Raw genomic sequence first — 7483 nt, 5'->3', positions numbered from 1 at the left:
GAGTTTAACTTTGTAATGATTCTTGTACGAATGTATACAAAGTGTTTATCTCATTTAATTTTGAAAGCGGTTTAGAAAAATATAACTTGGCAATGATTCTAGTGCGAATGTATACCAAGTGGTGATTTTCTAGTATTTGCAAAGTGTGATGTATGAAAAATGTTTTAGGTTGTGAGTCAGCAATTAAGAGTTATACCCACCCAAGGTCTTTATGGGCATTTCCCATCCTTATGAGGGTAAGACTGTCCTTACTATTGAGAAGTAAGTAGTCTTATCCCTTTGGATGTAAAGGGACATCGTAGGGTCGTCGATTGGTCATTGAAGGCAACATTTGTAAGGATACCTTAGCATTTGAAGGGACGATCATCATTTAACCGTAGGCTACACCGAAGGGTCATCGAGGGACAAAATCATATATTCGAAGGCAACATCCGAGGGACTATGATTTATTTTATAGGGACATGATGATTTAATCGAAGGGTCTTTGCTAAGGGTATCCCCACGTTCGCGGGACATGACCGTAATACCATAATACCGCAAGGCAACAAAGAGAGGTCCAAGATCACATATTCAAAGGCAATATTTTACAATCAATTAGGTAGTTGTAATCAATTAGGTAATTAGGTCCGTATTATAATCAATTAAGTAAATGGGATGAGTCCCCACATTAAAATCAATTAAGTAAATAGGATGAATCTCCACATTGGTATCCCATAAATAAAGTGGAATACCTAACAAGCTATCTTCTCCGGGAGTATGTGAACCCTTACAAAATTCAGCAAACAAGTCAGAATACCAAATCGGGGTGCAATCGAGAATTGCATCAAACAAAAGGAACACGGCGGTAGGACAGAACAGAACAGAACAGAAAAATCATAGCATAACAGATCCGATAAGCATAGAACAGGACAGAAAAATATTAGCGGCTGTCACGTTCGCCTCTGCCTCGCCTAGCGAAGGCTTAGCGAATACTCGCTACATGCTCGCTTAGCGATGTGCTAGCGAGCAGCTGCGGGTTTTGAATTTCAGAACAGTACGATCTCAGCATGTTGCACACTCTATGGCATCCAATATAGAAATTACATGGTTCAGCATTCAGGATATTCAGACACACTTAAATTCACATGCAAAACCTCAAATATGTTTATGAATTCAATTATAATATCACATGCAAATTAAGAACATAAAGCGGTAATAGTAATGCAAACCTGTTTGCAATTGAATTGCAACCTTGAATTGGCAAGTCGGATTGAGTTGGGCGGAGGTAACCTTGATGCAGATGAGTTTCCTTCAGGGTTTCCTTTAGGGTTACTCTGAATTCTCCGGGTTAGCCTCCAGGGTTTGCAGTCTGTGGGTATTTGCCTTTCTCCTCCGTTTTCCTTTTTCGTTTTCGTCCCCCCTCTTTCTGACTGAAGTTGTGGTATTTATAATGCTCTTTTTATGACCTAATGGGCTCAGAATGAAGCCCAGAATTTTCTGGTATTCGCAAGCTTCGCTAGGCGAGTGGCGTAGCGAAGGGTTCGCTAGGCGAAGGAATTGCTCGCCTAGCGAGCAAACCAGTTTAGGCCATTTTCTGGATTTTGTCATCTGTGTGCTGGGTCCTTGTTCTTTTAAGATCAATGCCTTGAAAAATAAGTTGGAGTGCCTTAGAAATGCCTTGTAATATTAACGGGAAAATTTTGGGGTATGACAGAGGCTCTAGGGTTTTGAAGAGAAGAGAGTTTCTCTTTATTTTATAGGAGAGAAAATGATGGAAAATTGTGAAGAATAGAGACCATTAAATCAAAAGGTGTGACTGCACAGAGAAATGTGTTTAACTGATTTTAAAACAAAATGATTTTTTCAAATTCTGTCAGATGTAATCTGTTAACATATATGTGTAAGCAGTTGCAAATTTGAATTTGTTCTAGTATTTTTGAGAAAAACCCATAATGTAACTAGTTAGCTAATTTGTGCAACCGGTTACATATTGTAACTTTAAAAAATAAAGAAATTGAATAGGGTAAACAGTTAGCATTATTGTGCAATCAGTTACATACTGGAGCTTTTTGAAATATTTATATACATGTGAACTTTTTAGGCAAGGCAAGGCATAAAAAATTCTTATGAACATAATATATGAAAAGAAAACATTGTTTTAGCAAAGCACATATAATTTAAACACATAAACATGTTGTTATATAAACTCAAGAATAATTCACAAACGAAATTATGAATTGAAAAGGTGAGCATCATGTACCTTTATTACACATCTTTTTCATCAAGAATGTCAAGTTGTCTCCTAATTTTAAAGAGTGATTATTTAGGAAGAGGCTTGGTAAATATATCTGCTAGTTGATTGTGTGTATCTATGAATGATATCTCCACATCACCTTTGTGTATAACATCCCTAAGGAAGTGATGCCTTATGTCAATATGCTCTATCCTCAAATGCATGATCATATATTTTGATATGTTGATTGCACTAGTGTTGTCTGTAAGACCCTAATTTTGGCCCTAAGATCCCCCATGGCATCATAACATGGCATTTGCATAGCCTCAAGAATCATGAGCATCTTGGTTCCCCTTGCCTTTGGGTGGGACCTCTTGTGAGTGGTTTGAGATCACCAAGCATGCTTGAATTGTATATCATTGCTTTTCTCATTTTATTCACTAACCAAAAGCACAAAAATATGTCACTAACATCTTTTGTTTGTAGCTTGAGCAATCACAAGGTCTAAAAGCTTCTAGGAGATCCTTTGTGCAATGATAAGGCCAAGAGAAGATGAAAGCAAGCATGGTAATGGTTCCCAAAGCTCTCATCCATAAAATATGCCTCCCTAGTATCTCAATTCATCATTTTTTTATCAAATCAAGTCAAAGGATTTGAGGTTGGTTTCCCAAGGAAACCCTAATTCATCTGATCATCAACAATGCCTTGCTCATGAAGCAACATCAGCCCATGGTCACATAATATCAAGGGAAGTTCTTTAATTCATCATTCCATTCATATTTAAACTTATTTGAGTGTCCTCAATCATCAATTCATCAAGATATGAGTGGTGGACTTGAGAAGTTGATCAGTCAATTCATCTGTCTATTTTGAAATGCACTGAGACCTAACTTTTTATGTGTTGGTCCAATGGAGATGATCCCAAGAGAAAAAATGTTCTTAAGGCCAATATGAACAACTTTCATGTTCATCAAAATTGTATTTGAGTCGTGTAAGGTCATCCTCCATTCCAATACATTATAGGTCATTTTGACTGAAACCCTAATTTTGGGTCAACTCCCCAAGAACATAACTCATCCATTTTTTATGATTTTGAGGTGGAACCAAATGAATTGGAAATATTATTGTTTCTACTTAAAATTTTATGTTGAGAAAAATTTCAAAATCTCAAAAGAAATACATGTGATAATGCAAAACATTATAGGTCACTTTGGACCAAATGCATTGAAATGTAAAAAAGTCCAACTTCAAGTGCCCATAACTTCTTCATCAAAAATCCAAATGATGCAAAATTTAAGTCCAAATTGATTGTCTTGAAAAGATATACAACTTTTATGTTTAAGGTTTTATCATCTAGGGCTTGCATCATTGAGACAGAAGGGCTTGAACATTGGCCAAATTTGGAAACTTCACTTATACATGTTTTGCACTCTATACTTTAAACTCAAAATTCACTAATTTCCAAGGCCCAATTGAAATTTTAATCAACATATGATTTGTTCTTTATGCAATAAGCTTTCTAACCATTACTCATGAGGTAGCATTTGGAGTTTGGAAGCACCATTTTCGAAGACATGAAGATTAAGTGCATCTTGTGAAATTCAATTCAAATTGCCATGCATGAGCTGATTACACTTAATGTACACGTCCATTTGCAATTCACATGAACTCAGCAGGTCATTTCAATCTTCATTGGGCCTTCCACATGATCATAGAAGCCCATGCAATGAGAAATCCATTTGCCATGCACACTAGCTAACTCATGCACTCAACCCTTTCCAGCTATAAATACATGTGCTATACTTCATAATTTTCCAACCTGAAGGCGCCTGAAATGCTGCAAGATTGAATCCCTAGCCATACCTAAAGGAACAAGTTCATTTCTCTCCAAAAATTCAAATCTGAAATTCAATTGCATTTGGTTGAATTTTCAGATCTAAAGTTCCTAAACCTTCTTCATTTGATCTATTGAAGTTCTGTTTTGCAAAAGGAACCAAGGAAATGGACTCAAAGCTTCATAATCCAAAGGTTTTGATCAACTGTTTTTTGCTTCGAATCTCTTTATACTTTGATCCATTGGCCTTGACATTGTGTTGTCTGAAGTCCTCTCTATAGAGACATCATTATTGAGTGCTTAATTATTGAAATCGAGCAAGTTCATGTTGAACACCATCAAGCTTCCATCTCTGATTTCTCTCTTAATAGGAATCTAGAGTGGAAGTGAGTGGTATAGGAGTGATGTACATCACTTCACCTTTCGAACGGTGCCTGGATCGTCCATTTTAGTGAGCATTTGAATCTCTGCATTTTTTTATCTTCGCCGGAGCTCACCGGAGAAGACGGTGGCCAGCGCCACCGTCTCATTGCCAGATTCAATGTGAGCCATTGATCTCAATCTCCAGATCTAATCTCCACACTTGGATGTTATGACTTTATTTAATGCATTGTACTTCTCAGTTGACTAATGACTATGGTACGCGCGCGCTCCTGGTCCATTGGATGTTGCCACGTCAATTAATGAAGTCATCCAACGCTTCCTGATTTTTGCTATTTTCTTAATTTCTGATTTTATTTTCTTTATTTCCTTTTATTTCAAAAATTCATAACTCTCTCATTTTAATTCCAAAAAATATGGGACCAATTGAATTATTTCTCTTTTTAATTCTAGTTTCTGAAAATGATTTTTAATATTTTTTATTTCATCATTTGATATTTTTTGTGAATTTTCTCTTTTCTAGTCATTTTAAATTCATTTTAATTAGTTTGTGATATTCAAAAAATACAAAAATATTTTCCTAACCTCTTTGAATGATGATGGATCTATGAAAAATATTCTCATCAATTTATTAATTGATTTGAGATTTATTTGAGATTTTAGTTCAATTAGGTCATTTTTCTTCATTTTTTATTGATTAAAAATAGTATATGACTTTTAAAAATGCTGAAATTTTTTGTCAAACTTTGTTTGACCTTGTTGAACTTGGGATAATTCACTTGGACTTTTCAAAGTTGATTTGAAGTGATTTTGAAGTTTGACCTTTCTTTAATATTTTAATTCAAGTTTATTTTCAAATATTAAAAATGCCAAAAATATTTTGTTTATTTCTTGATATCCAATCTTCATCTTACTTCTGTTTTTAATTGTTTGACCATGATCCTCAATGTCTTTGGTTAACCCTTGGTTGATTGGTACATTCCATTTCATTTTAATGCACTTTAATTTTCTCCATTTTTATTCATCTTTTTCTTCTTCTTCTTCTTTTCTTTTTGATCAATGAGTTAAAGGTTGACAAGTTAGCATTGATTAGGGAGGTCTAATCTTCCTTGATTCAAATCTAATTCATCTTGATCAATTGATCAAGTGAATGGCTTTGGATTAAGGATAGATTGCTTCCTAAATCATGCAAAGGACTTAAACCAATACAAGATCATTTCTCATCTTCTTTTTGGCATGGCAAGTTGTTGGAACTTGGTTCACTAATCAAGACTTCTAACTTGTGTTGTTGCCTACATTATTATTGACCGACCTTAGATAGTTGTGACTTCTACATAAGTCCAATTACGATTGTTTAACATAGCGCTAAATTTGCCTTATGGCACATTAACTACTAACATTTACCATTAACAGTTAACATTTACTTTTTGCTCTTTACTTTTATGCAATTTATTATTCTTGTACATATTATTCATTTGCTTTTTTCTTTGCTCATTTGGGCACATGTTTATGTTAATGCAATTTGCCTTTTGCTCATTTGAGCACATAATTGTGTATATACTATTGCGCTTGTGTTTTGTTTTGATTGTTGTGAACCAATTGCAAAAATTGACAAAAGGACTTAGATGTTAGGACCTTACCCAAGCTAATGGAGTTTGAAGAGAAACTAGGCCTCATGCCTTTAGAGTGCTTAAAATGTCAAAAAGCAACTAGGCCTCATGCCTTTAGAATGCTTAAAGCTTGAAGATGAACATTGAAAGGACCATATTCTAAACTCCCTCTTGTTCATTCTTTATTTGTTGATGGAACTTTTTGATGTGTGTGTTCTTGTGCTAGGAATTCCAACATTGAGCCAAATTGAGGAACCATTGCCATGAGCTTCTAAGAGAGAGAGATCTAAAAGCCATTGGAAGATTCCTAAGAGCTTGTTTTGCTTATGTGCTTGATTGCTTGAGTATTTGTTTATCTTGCTTGCATATTCCAAAGGATGGGAGCTACTTGGATCATCAATATGATCTCAAGAGAGGAATTCCATTTGTGGTTTTGTTCTCTTATCCCTTACCTCTTGTATGATTAGGACTTTAGCCATTCTTCTTCTTCCCTCCACTCTAACCCAAGCCAAAACTTTTGTGCAAACATTTAACACTTGTTTTCAAACATTAGAAACCTAAGCTTCATGCTTTTGATTTTCAAACTTTCTTTTCATAATACTTATTTTGAATTGGATCTTTAAGTCAACTTTGACCATATTTTGTACATACTTTTCATTGGTAAATATAACCCATTCAAATGACTTTTTGTGGTTTCAATGGCCACTCTCTTAATCCAAATTTTTCATAACCTTTAGCTATTAGGTTTGAGTTATCCTTGAGGTAGATGTAATGCTCACCTATATCCTTAGTGGTGGACAATGAGTCTTCCATGCTTATTATAGGGTTAACCCCTCACTAGCATGTTGAAGTTATCCTCACATGGTGGATTTGTGGTTAGGTTGAGTTTTCTCCCTTGGATAACAAAAGACCTTAAGGCTTTTGGACCAATCAATTCACCAACTCATTTTGAGATTTTTACCCCGAACTATGAGGTTTTGATCCTAATCTTTTTTAAGATGGTACGTAGGCAATGGGTTTATCCATCCAAACACAAAATGTAAATGACTTGTATATTCTTTTCTCATCCCTTCAATCATGTTTGCACAAATAAATTTTCACAAAATACCAACCTTACAACAAGTATGAAAAGGGCTCCCTAGGAGTACCTAGGATGTTTTGGGTGCTTAAAACCTTCCCATTGCATAACCAACCCCCTTACCCAGATCTATGACATTTTTACTAGTTTTTGATTTGATAAAACTTTTAGGTTTTTGTTCGCTTTCTAACCATTCCTTTGGATAAATAGAAGTGCGGTGGCGACTCGACTTGTATGATTTACCTTAGATTTAGTCAATATCTCTAATGGTAACGAATACCCCGCTACATTGTCACATTTTAAGAAGATGCATCCTAGATTTACACTGAAGTTACAAAGTTATTTCTATAGCCAGGGTATCTATTCAT

This window comes from Lathyrus oleraceus, chromosome 6 (genome assembly GCF_024323335.1).
Source record: "Lathyrus oleraceus cultivar Zhongwan6 chromosome 6, CAAS_Psat_ZW6_1.0, whole genome shotgun sequence".
NCBI classification, from domain to species: domain Eukaryota; kingdom Viridiplantae; phylum Streptophyta; class Magnoliopsida; order Fabales; family Fabaceae; genus Lathyrus; species Lathyrus oleraceus.
Note: the sequence above shows the minus strand (reverse complement) of the source record.